The 13,209-nt window shown below is 41.2% G+C and overlaps 1 pseudogene; it reads right to left on the reverse strand.

Moving 5' to 3' along the window:
* Window positions 1-843: 843 nt before the first annotated feature.
* Window positions 844-10,749, reverse strand: LOC106610264 (probable E3 ubiquitin-protein ligase HERC4; annotated as a pseudogene).
* Window positions 10,750-13,209: the final 2,460 nt, after the last annotated feature.

The following is a 13,209-nucleotide window of genomic DNA, read 5'->3' on the forward strand; positions in this document are numbered from 1 at the left end:
AGCTATTTTAAAATCGGACACCTCGATTGCATTAAGGAGTTCTGTATCTATAATTCTTAAAATAATTATTTTTGTGAACGTTTATCGTGAGTAATTTAGTAAATTCACCGGAAGTGTTCGGTGGGAATGCTAGTTCTGAACGTCACATGCTAATGTAAAAAGCTGTTTTTTTATATAAATATGAACTTGATTGAACAAAACATGCATGTATTGTATAACATAATGTCCTAGGAGTGTCATCTGATGAAGATCAAAGGTTAGTGCTGCATTTAGCTATGGTTTTGTTTTTTGTGACATATATGCTAGCTTGAATAATGGGTGTCTGATTATTTCTGGCTGGGTACTCTGCTGACATAATCTAATGTTTTTTGCTTTCGCTGTAAAGCCTTTTTGAAATCGGACAGTGTGGTTAGATAAAGGAGAGTCTTGTCTTTAAAATGGTGTAAAATAGTCATATGTTTGAAAAATTGAAGTTTTTGGATTTGAGGAATTTGTAATTCGCGCCACGCCCATCATTGGATATTGGAGCAGGTGTTCCGCTAGCGGAACGTCTAGATGTAAGAGTTTATTAATGTTCTGATGACTTAATAGAACATGAGAAACTGTAGAAAACATTATGCTGAAGTCCTGAAATTCCCATGGAAGAACATTGTTCTATGAACAATTTGAGAACATTCATTTAAATAGAACCTTATGGGAAGGTTGTATGCAACATATAGAAACATATGGTTCTCAGAACGTTATGTGCTAGCTGGGAAGGTTATGCACGTTGGAGAAACCACACCTCTGCATCAAAGTGCTGACAGCTGTTCCCATTGATAAAAGAAAACACTTGAGGTGAACTAATCATTTATGTCATTTATCATCTCTATTTATTAGATACATAAAGAATTATTACGTAAATAAAACACAAGATACAGACATGTCCAGAAAAAAAAGGATGTTCACATGTAGAATTACATTTTAGTCATTTAGCAGACGCTCTTATCCAGAGCGACTTACATTTCATACATTAAAAAAAAATAATTCCCATAATTCCCGTGGGAATCGAACCCACAACCCTGGCGTTGCAAACACCATGCTCTACCAACTGAGCCACAGGGAGGCCTTACATCAAATGCCACACTATATCAGTAATGAAAACATGCATAAATAAGTAGGCTCTTGAATGTATATTACTGAATAAGAATGTTATATAAAAAATATCACTCAGAATTAGTAGACATTAAGTCAAGGAATGTTTTTTCTATAATAGGGTAGGCCTACATATCCTAGATTTGCAATTGTAACATTTTCAATAGACCAAGGAAAAAGGCAACATTTAAAAGTTTTTAAAAAGTGGCAAATCTGAACCTAGAAGGTGGCTATAACCAAAATCCTATGCTAAACTGAAGCGATATATTGACATGTAAGAAACACATTGAATGAAATGATGAACACAGCAGTAGCCTATATATAGTGTCCATTAATCCTTCCAGAAGCCTCTGTTGTGGGCACATGCCTCTTTGAGCCTGGCCAGCAGCATCTCCTTGGAGGGGTAGATGGGCAGAAACAGTAGGAAGAAGCAGGCATGGGATTCTGGGAAATGTAGTTCAGTAGAGTTCTGCATGACCGCTAACTTCATCTGGATCTTGTCCATGCCCAGGATGGGAGCGCGATCACAGCCCGTCAGGAACACTGAGAAGGAAGGGAGAGCGAGTGAAAGGTAGACAGAAAGGGAAGAAACATAGTGAATGTCATTGTGTGGTAGGTAGCCTAGTGATTAAGAGCATTGGGCCAGAAACCAAAAGGTCCCTGGTTCAAATCCTTGAGCAGAGAAGGTGAAAATATGTTGTGCCCTTGATCAAGGTACTTAACCCTTATTGCTCCTGTAAGTCGCTCAGACAAAAATGATGTGTAAATGTTCTTGTAGAACAGGAAGTTCAAATATGCAGACAAAACCTTGAACCAGCATTATGAAAGACTGTATGGTTCCTCCAGTTTTACTCAACCGAGAGCAATTTAGTGCCATACTTACGGAGGAAAGATTTATTTTGGTCGTCTGTCAGTTCCTCAAAAGCCTCCCAGAATGTGACGATGTTGGGATGTCTGGCATGGTACTCTCCATCATACACAGTGTTCTGGATATACAAACCAAACAAATGGCAGCAATAATTTAACAATATTAAACTTGCACGCCATTTAAACGATTCACCACTCAAAGTCACAAAGAACCATGTATAGCTAGGCAATGTATAGCACATTATCTCCTAGTCCCAGTCCTAACTTGAGAAATGTACCCATAACTTGACATCAAAGCAAATCCCCCATCAATATAAATGCATCAACACATTAATTGATTTATGCCCTAATGTCTCAAGTCAGCACCCAGCCCCACACTGAGTAATGAATGATGGTTGTATATAGACCTGTTTGAGCGTGTCCCAGTCGTAGTCCTCTTTCCCCACCATGACTCCCCTGAGCTCCTCAGGCTGGAACAACTCCACCACGTCCCTGTCACACACCTTGAAGAAGCCTCTCCTGAACTCTTCAAACACCTTCTCCGCTGATCGGTTGAAGGCGAGGTTCACGTAGGCATCAACAAACTGCTTCCTGTAAAAATAATTAATGGTATTTTTATATTTTTTTAAAAAACACAGAAAGCATGCTTGTTGTAATTTCTAAGATGTCGACCTTGTATTATGCATTACAGATGTAAGACTGTAATGTGAGCCAGTTTGCTACAGCAGGAAAATAATCCTGCAGCAACAGAAAATGTAAATTATTATGTGGATAATAATGGACATTTTTGTAGGGGTTGATACATTTTTCTTAAGGGAAAATCAAGTCTGAAGCCTTTTTAAACCTCAAATATATACTACACTTTTTAAATGTACTGCAACAGGGGGATCAAATTAAGATCTTTCATCTGTAGGAGTAAAAGTTGCTGTAGCCTTACTTGTTAAAACTTGTGACTGATTTTCCTGTTTCTTTGGGATCAAGCTCCACCTTCAGGTCATCCCAGATCACCTGATGAAAATAAACAGTTACCACTATTCACATACTGTATCTAGGGATATTTCATTGCTCAATCAGTTTCAATACTGTACATACGGTGAAGGTCATGTCCAGGTTTTCTTCATCATCATCAGTGTAGTCCTCCAAGAGGTACCGCAAACTTCTTCAATTACAATGAAAATAAATGAATGTTTAAACATTTTAATCAATTTCTAAGGGATACTAATTAAATGCTAAAATGTACATTCTAAAATACAAACGTACCTTCCCACAACAGGGTCAAACTCTCTCAGGTCCTCCAGTGAGGGCTTGACCCCCACCATCTTCTTGAACAGGGCCAGAGGGAAGGGCAGGTGTACAATGTTGTGGTTGTACAGGGCCATGCCACACAAGACACCAAACAGGAAGTAGCTCTTCTCCTCCACTCTGGGCTGGTAGTAAGGGGCACATGAGCCAAGGCAGAGGTAAAAACAAGAATAAACAAGAGCAGGCACCATCCCAAGCTGTGAAGACTTTTTCAACTAACTGTTATCTCCTTTTTTTGTATATTTCTTTTGTCTGTATACTGCAATTTAACATTTATGCTGCGAATGTGCACAGCCTAACTAATAATAAAACCTTGGTACATCAGGAGGAGAGTAGGGAGTGATGGTAATTCTTGTAAACAATGCTTTAATGATTGATACAGTGTAGATAGTGGCACTGCTGTAGTGGTTGAATCTCTTTTTGTTGCTATTAACTGACTAAATGTATTTTGATTGTTTTTAGAATAATCTAACATGTCTTACTCAGCAAATTTTTATTTGCTTGATAGTGCAGTGATTGATTATACAGTAATGAAATTGCAATTCCCTAATTCAAGTTCTTACCTTGGCAGGGAATCAGACCAGTGTCTTGGTGTCGTTGTACATGAACATCTCAGACTCTGGTGCCAACAGCTCTTCAAACACATGGAGGAAGAAGTCCCTTTTGTTGACGAGAGACAGCTTCATGTCCTCCACAAACTGCACCTGAGGGATAAAGCATCAGAGGAACGTTTAGGTTGAGTTCTGACATTGTCTTGTGAAAAGCTTTTTTCAACATTTGTCCTTCCTAATTCAGGTTGTCATCATTTTACCACAAGTTCTCTCTGGAAGTAATCATGATCTGCAGCACCCAGTTGTCTGAAGGTATCTTTGATGAGTGACGGGCGCCTTAAGGTCAACTGGAAGACTGGGGCAGGGGGAGATTCTGGGTTGTCTCGGAACGTTCCAGAAGGACACACCACTGTCAGCCGGTGGGCGAGTTTGTGAACCTTCTGCAATATACAAATACACACTAGTTAAGTTTTTTTATGTCACGTGCACAACTACACTGAAATGCATTCCCTGCTTGCACTTTTCCAACAATACACTAATCAATATCAGTGTCACTGATGTCAAAAGGAGAAGAGGACCAAGGTGCAGTGTGTGTGTGGTTACACATTTTATTTAGTCTGTGAAACTACGCAATACATAAATAAACTGAATAACCAAAACAACAAACCATGACGTAGAGGTGAAAAACACTACTCAAAAATAATCACCCACAAAACCCAGGTAGAAAAACCCCTACTTAAGTATGATCTCCAATTAGAGACAACGAGGACCAGCTGCTTCTAATTGGAGATCATCCCAAACAAACCAACATAGAAATACAAAAACTAGAACCTAACAGAACTAGAACACATAGAATAAACCCCCATGTCACGCCCTGACCTACTCTACCATGGGAAATAACAGTTAAGTTAAGTAGATATTAAACACACAAGAAATATAAAAAAGAACACAAGAAATTAAGTAAGCTATATACATGGGCAGCTGTAGGGTCTATTTAGAGTGATATACAGACTGGTCTTTGGAAACCACTGGATAGGCTATGGTATACTTGAAAACAAAGATTCAATAAAAGGATATAAAACAGCCAGTGGAATAAAACAGTATACCTTAGTACAATGTGCGAAAATGTTGAAAATCGCCATCTTGCAGATCAGATTCAACACAAACGGGTAACGGCAAAAGATGACTGGTGTCACCTCTGTGTCCTAGAAGTGACACAAAAGAAACATGAAAGTGCATCTCAATAGTCTACATGGGTTCCATCTCTTTGTCTCGTTCCATCAATCTGCACTGAAAGAACTGGACAAGTAAAACCAGATTCCACCACTTTATCATTCTAACATTTTAGTAATTTACAGATGATTTGGTTATTTTATTACCTCCCTTGTTGACCAAAAATGCCAAAGCTTCACATCCTCCAATAGAATAACACTCTCGTTGATCTCGTCCACATAAAAGGTACTGGCTGGAACTTCCTGGGTTCTTCCGGACCTTTTGTTTGCCTTTGACATAAGATAATGTCAGCATCAAAATAGATTTGCACATCTGCCTTGCAGTTCACAATATGAAGTATGTTAGGGCATGATCAACAATACTGACAAACGCCAACTACAGAAAATGGTCAGGAGGACTATAAAAATGATTGACATAGACACTGACTCTGTGGAGGTACTTGAGGGCTTCCAGCAGGAATTTGACTCCGGGGTTGTGGGTAACCAGAAGACCGTTCCTCAGCATGAATGACAGGGCATTCTTCCACATCAGAATGTGCTTAGTCATGATGGAAGGCTCCATTGAGGACCACCAGTCTTCTATAAGATGATACAAGAATACAAAAGTCCAAAATATGTAAATGATATTGCCTGAGCAACAATTTTTTTTAATCTTATAATATATGGTAATGTGTCACAGTGTCACAGCTATGCTTCTATTATAATACAATTCTGTAAAATGATACCGATGCCAAATTGACTGATAAAGTGACAAGGTCACTTATATTCATTTATATATTCATTTAAAAAGTGGGTTTAAAGAGTAAGTTGATCTTAACTGATTTCCTAATCCAAGGTATGTTCAGTAGCTGGTCGAAAACTTGGCTAGCAGCCTCTAGGTCCACTGTCAAAGCTCCGGCTGCTTGTGGAATCTCACTGGTCATAAGAAACAGAGGGCATAGCATTAGAAACACAGGGCGTAGCATTAGAAACACAGGGCATAGCATTAGAAACAGAGGGCATAGCATTAGAAACACAGGGCGTAGCATTAGAAACACAGGGCATAGCATTATCAGGAACACAACATATACAGTTAGGTCTACAGACAGTTTTCATTTCAAACCTTCTATTTTAAAATCACTTACCTGGATTTGGTGAAACTGGCCACAAGACTTGAACTTGTTGAGAACATCAAGGATATTTCTCTGTTGGAACAAATGTGGACACATTTGATGTTTCAGTACAATTATACTATAAGAAATACAACTGTAAAATAAATGTTGATTATTTCATTTTGAGTTAACTAGAAAATAAATAAATACTAACAAAGAACCTTTGTCTACGGTAGATTATGTTTTAATATTCAATGTAAATAATATTAAATGAACCTTGCCGCCTCTGCATTTCCTTGCTCCATCGTCAGCCATTTTTGCAGCTTGGCTTCATCTAACCTCCCGATTGGCTGTTCTCTTTCAGAACTCTACAAAGGCAGATAAAGCAATATAATGAATTAAAATATCTCAAACATGAATTATCAGCTTGAGACATTTAGAATGTTCCAGTCTCCCTTTTACTGGGGTATAAAAGGTCAGAAACATTACCTCAGCAGTGTAAATGAAGTTTGAATTCCATCCCACTGATATCTTCATGTCTGGTAAAAATATAAATGTACAGAAGAGGTTGTAGGGACATACAATCTCGTAATGTGTTCTTACTCAGTCACCCAAACACTACATAGTCAGTAGGTAGATGCATAATATAATTGAATAGAATCAAATACAAAATAGAAAAGAAGAGAATAGAATAGACATTGTATCCGGTACCGTTGTGTATGACTGTCCCTGCCCCACCAGAAGCCCTTTTCAGCAGCACTGAGGTGGGTCGCAAGCAGCCCTCTGTGTTGCCAGTCCCTAGCTGACCTTTGACCCCACTGCCAAAGGCCCAGAGTTGACCTGAGGACCCCAGCACCAGGGTGTGATGGCTAGCAGAGTTACAGTCAGACAAAAACACAGTCAGACTGAGAATGTTCAAGGTTGGTTTCCTATCTGTTTATTATATGTGTATATATGTGTATAAGTAGCATTATGCTGTTGGTCATTACCTGCCACATGCTATCTGTGAGACCAGTCCATCCATACCCTCTACCAGTTTGGGTAGGAGTTCGTTAGCTGACGCATTGTGCCCAAGCTGGCCTCGGCTTCCCTCTCCAAAGGTGAACACCTGTCCACCCTAAAGACCACAAAGAACCAGTTGTTGACATGTCAAGGCCCAGAGTTGTTCCTGGTCTAGTCAGGTCAGGGCCCTAATCACTTCTTAAAGAGACAGTATAATAGTATTGAAGGGTCGACACACTGGATTGACCTTTACTCTGGTAGCCCTGAGGCTTGATCTGTATTAACAGCCATAATCAGGACATATTCTGTATTACCTGTGATATTCCATTCTGTAATAAACTAACTTCTCATTTAGTATGAGACTGTATTCATGCACTCAGATAACTTATATGGTTTATTGTGTAGCATATCTCTTCCAGACACCCACCAGACACTTGATCATTAGTTTTTCCACCTCTGTTCAAAGTCATTTTGTATAACTGCCTTTATTCATTAATATGTAATGAATTGTATCTTCGAGAGGTTGCTGACAGTGGGCCCACTGTTTAGGACATTAAACACTCTTTCTGAACTTAATGAACTGCCGTCGGATTTGTCTCCTTTCACACCAACACCTCCCTTGGGCCCTTCAGTAAAAAGCCTGTAATAGTATGATACCTTGGTGAGAACAGCAGTGTCCCTCTCCACAGTAATAGTATGATACCTTGGTGAGAACAGCAGTGTCCCTCTCCACAGTAATAGTATGATACCTTGGTGAGAACAGCAGTGTCCCTCTCCACAGTAATAGTATGATACCTTGGTGGGAACAGCAGTGTCCCTCTCCACAGTAATAGTATGATACCTTGGTGAGAACAGCAGTGTCCCTCTCCACAGTAATAGTATGATACCTTGGTGAGAACAGCAGAATGTGCCTCTCCACAGTAATAGTATGATACCTTGGTGAGAACAGCAGAATGTGCCTCTCCACAGTAATAGTATGATACCTTGGTGAGAACAGCAGAATGTGCCTCTCCACAGTAATAGTATGATACCATGGTGAGAACAGCAGTGTCCCTCTCCACAGTAATAGTATGATACCTTGGTGAGAACAGCAGTGTCCCTCTCCACAGTAATCGTATGATACCTTGGTGAGAACAGCAGAATGTTCCTCTCCACAGAAATAGTATGATACCTTGGTGAGAACAGCAGAATGTGCCTCTCCACAGTAATAGTATGATACCTTGGTGAGAACAACAGAATGTGCCTCTCCACAGTAATAGTATGATACCTTGGTGAGAACAGCAGAATGTGCCTCTCCACAGTAATAGTATGATACCTTGGTGAGAACAGCAGAATGTGCCTCTCCACAGCTGATGAAGGAAACCCCCAAGACTCTGAGAGCAGGCACAGCACAGATGTTGAACCGTCCTGGCAGGGGGAACAAGCATCATACAAGCATCATGCAATGTTCCCACTCATTATAATACATCTGTAAAATGACTTAGTGGTTATAACAAAGGAATCCAAGTTCAAATTAGAAAATGCTGGTGGATAAGCCTGATTAGCTTTTTATACAAGTAGCGTACGAAGAGAGGTAGAGTGCCGTAGTACCTTTCTCATCCACACGGTTGAGTCCCAGCTGCCCAGCCCTGTTCGCCCCACAGCAGTAGACCAGGCCTGGGAGGGTGAGGGCCAGAGTGTGGGTTCCTCCGGCTGCTACCTGGGTCACTGGGACTCCAGTGAGGGAGCGCACCAGGGCAGGAGTGGGCTGCAGAGGGACTCCCTTCCCCAGGCCCAGCTGTCCATGACTGTTCAGGCCCCATGAGAACACCTGTCCTCCTGTAGAAGACAAAGAAATTACATATATCATTACAATTACATAACAACAATTCCAGAGTTACATTCTTTCCTAATAAATATCATCTCACTGTCCTTTTGATGTTCACGCTTAGAAAAAAGGGTTCCAAAAGGGTTCTTCGGCTGTCCTCATAGGATAACCCTTTTAGGTTCCAGGTAGAACCCTTTTAGGTTCCAGGTAGAACCCTTTTAGGTTCCAGGTAGAACCCTTTTTGTTTTCATGTAAAACACTCTGAAAAAAAGGGTTCTACATGGAGCCAAAAACAGTTATCCAACGGGTTCTCCTATGGGGACAGCTGAATAACCCTTTTAGGTTTTATACAGCACCTTTTTTCTAAGTGTAGTTTAACGGATGCATGTGGTTATCATAGTTTAGATGGAATGTAGTCTGTGTGAGAAACATCAGTAGGTACAGTACGTTATACCTTTAGTCAGGGCCAAAGAATGGGAATTTCCACAAGCAACCTGTATCACTGTTATCGGCAAGGGCGAAGGTATTGGAACTGGTCTGTAAAAAAAAAGGAGACATCTAGTACATATTGTCTTTGTTAGTGATCAGTGGAATCCAAGAGGGCTCTCATTACTTGACAAAGTGTAAATCATGGATGATATTTCACTATCAAGATCTATTTCAAGTTGAAGTTGAGGTTTCCTTGCCTTGGCCTGGGGACTTTGGAGACAGTAGTAGGGGTGAGGCCCAGCTGTCCCTCACCCCCTGCCCCCCAGGAGTAGACCTGTCCTGACTCGCACACAGCTACAGAGTGGTCCTGACCACAAGCCACAGAGACCACTGCCCCCAGACCCTCCACTGGGGCTGAAACGGGTAGAACACACAGATTTATTTGGAAGTCCTATGTCTTGGAAAGGGTTAAATACCATTACATTTGGATTCCCTGGTGCCACTAGGGCAGTTTAACACCCTGATGATAAATGAGTTCACCAAGGTGTGCAATTGTTTTGATTGACTTTAATAATTTGTTTATGATACCTGTGATGTTAAAATGTTCTAATGTAATGTACTTGTTACTGTATCTTGTAGTTTTATATTTTATGTCCTCAGGGTACCACTGACTAAATGAAAGTTCATCATCTTGAGGATGAAGTAAATTACATAGCAACAGTTAACTTTCGTTCCTCTAACTTTGATTGAGAAACGAAACTGAAACCCAACTGTGAGCCTATGTTGTAGTTTTATTGAGGGATAGCCTACCCATTTATGAAAGTTGTGGTAAAGCTCACTAGGCTAAATATAGGCTACTATACATTTTAATATAATCTGTAATTATGAACAATATAGTGACCAGAAAATGTTAGCATAATGATAAAGAATAAAATAATTCAGAAGCAAGCATCCTTTTGGCCGCACTTTAATCTGAAATAGCCTACATAGCAATACTTGCACCCAAATAGTGAGATATAATTAAAATTGTCTTACCTGGTAGTTTTGAATCTCCGTTCTGTCTACCAAGTTGTCCCTTTGAGTTGCGCCCGCATGATAGGATCCTGCCATCTACCGTGAGAAATAAAGTGTGTTGCTCCCCACAAGCAATTTCTGTGACTTTATCAGAGAATATATTCCCTGCTATAGGAACAGACACATTCTCAAAATGTAGACCAAGCTGTCCACTCGAACCGTCTCCCCAGCAGAACATGATGATGTGATGATTGACTGATGAATGACTAAAGTGTGGTCCACCTAGGTTGACTATATAGGGCACTGCCTGTGCGCGCGCATGTGCCTGTGTGTGTGAGCTACCTTTCGTAAAATATCAGAAGGCATTAAATCCGATTTGCAGTAGTTATCAATGATCACTGATTTTCCAGATTGTATGCACTGCATAATTGATTGGACCCCATAATGAAAATGTAAACAGTTTGCGTTGATTGGCCCCAATTACCTTATCTGAGGAACGCTCAGCTATCTGATCGATAAAGTATGATTGGCTTTCATTAATTTCGTTTATCATTCTTTGGCCAATCAGCAGCACAGAACGAGGGGTCCGAGCCTCCGAGGGTCGTCACTAGTAACCACATCCATGAAGTCATAATTATGTCTAAACCGTTGACGTCACCAAACCCGGGCTTTGATTTTATCTCAGCCCCGAGTCTTTTGACCTGCTGCAATGAATACTCCAAACATGAGCCCTGGCCTGCCCTGCCTTTTTAGTGCTGCCTAAAACCAGCAGTTATGTGTAAGGTGGCACTTTAGGAGCCGGAGTCAAAGTGGTTTTCCAAAGTCATTTTGGAGTCGTCTCCAAAAAGTATATTTCGGCGCACTGGCGACTGTTCCTTCTCCGAGGGAGAGAGCGCAAACAAAGATTTGTCTAACTAAACCAAGATAGACCACAGCCTGCCGTTTCCAATGGGAACAAATGAGCCATAATGGGCAGAACAAGCAAGGAGGGGGCCAAGCACGAGCTAGCATCATCTGCATATTTCTGTTAGGGAACAACTACTCTGAAGTGCGCGTGCGTGATAACTCAATTAGCCTTTGCACTCCTTCTAAACAACGCGATTTTTAAAATCTTTGCAAAGATTAAAGTCTACAAACCTTAGTCCACTCGGTTCATAACATATTCTAATTTTGGGAACAGAAAACTGTATTGAGATCAAATGTTTAATCGATGAGATAATGTACAGAATGTAGGCCAAAATCCATCTCGTTCCTTCTCCCAATGCACGCCAGTGGGCTTCCTCTCACTACCATATTTGATAGAGTAAAAACGCCAAGCGGATTCTTCACATTTAAAAATCCAGTGAAATATCTGTCTCATTGTTTTATCTGTGGTGCAAAGATTAGACTTAAACGTTGTTAGCTTGCTATTGGAGTCGAGGATCGGTAGGATGGTCAGTTTTACAAGGGTATGTTTGGCAGCATGAGTATAGCATGCTTTGTTGCGAAATAGGAAGCCAATTCTAGATTTAACTTTGGATTGGAGATGTTTGATGTGAGTCTGGAAGGAGAGTTTACAGTCTAACCAGACACCTAGGTATTTGTAGTTGTCCACATATTCTAAGTCAGAACCGTCCAGAGTAGTGATGCTGGACGGGCGGGCAGGTGCAGGCAGTGATCGGTTGAAGAGCATGTATTTACTTTTACTTGTATTTAAGAGCAGTTGGAGGCCACGGAAGGAGAGTTGTATGGCATTGAAGCTCGTCTGGTGGATTGTTAACACAGTGTACAAAGAAGGGCCAGAAGTATACAGAATGGTATCGTCTGCGTAGAGGTGGATCAGAGACTCACCAGCAGCAAGAGCGACATCATTGATGTATACAGAGAAAAGAGTTGGCCCAAGAATTGAACCCTGTGGCACCCCCATAGAGACTGCCAGAGGCCCGGACAACAGGCCATCCGATTTGACACATTGAACTCTATCAGAGAAGTAGTTGGAGAACCAGGCGAGGCAATCATTTGAGAAACCAAGGCTACTGAGTCTGCCGATGAGGATGCGGTGATTGACAGAGTCGAAAGCCTTGGCCAGGTCAATGAATACGGCAGCACAGTATTGTTTCTTATCGATGGCGGTTACGATATCGTTTAGGACCTTGATGAGGTGCACCCATGACCAGCTCGGAAACCAGATTGCATAGCGGAGAAGGTGCGGTGGGATTCGAAATGGTCGGTAATCTGTTTGTTGACTTGGCTTTCGAAGACCTTAGAAAGGCAGGGTAGGATAGATATAGGTCTGTAGCAGTTTGGGTCAAGAGTGTCCCCCCCTTTGAAGAGGGGGATGACCGCAGCTGCTTTCCAATCTTTGGGAATCTCAGACGACACGAAAGAGAGTTTGAACAGGCTAGTAATAGGGGTTGCAACAATTTCGGCAGATAATTTTAGAAAGAAAGGGTCCAGATTGTCTAGCCCGGCTGATTTGTAGGGGTCCAGATTTTGCAGCTCTTTCAGAACATCAGCTGACTGGATTTGGGAGGAGAAATGGGGAAGGCTTGGGCGAGGAGCTGTGGGGGGTGCAGTGCTGTTGACCGCGGTAGAGGTAGCCAGGTGGAAAGCAAGGCCAGCCGTAGAAAAATGCTTCTTGAAATTCTCAATTATAGTGGATATATCGGTGGTGACAGAGTTTCCTATCCTCAGTGCAGTGGGCAGCTGGGAGGAGGTGTTATTATTCTCCATGGACTTTACAGTGTCCCAGAACTTTATTGAGTTTGTGTTACAGGAAGCAAATTTCTGCTTGAAAGAGC

This window comes from Salmo salar, chromosome ssa08 (assembly GCF_905237065.1).
Source record: "Salmo salar chromosome ssa08, Ssal_v3.1, whole genome shotgun sequence".
NCBI lineage: Eukaryota > Metazoa > Chordata > Actinopteri > Salmoniformes > Salmonidae > Salmo > Salmo salar.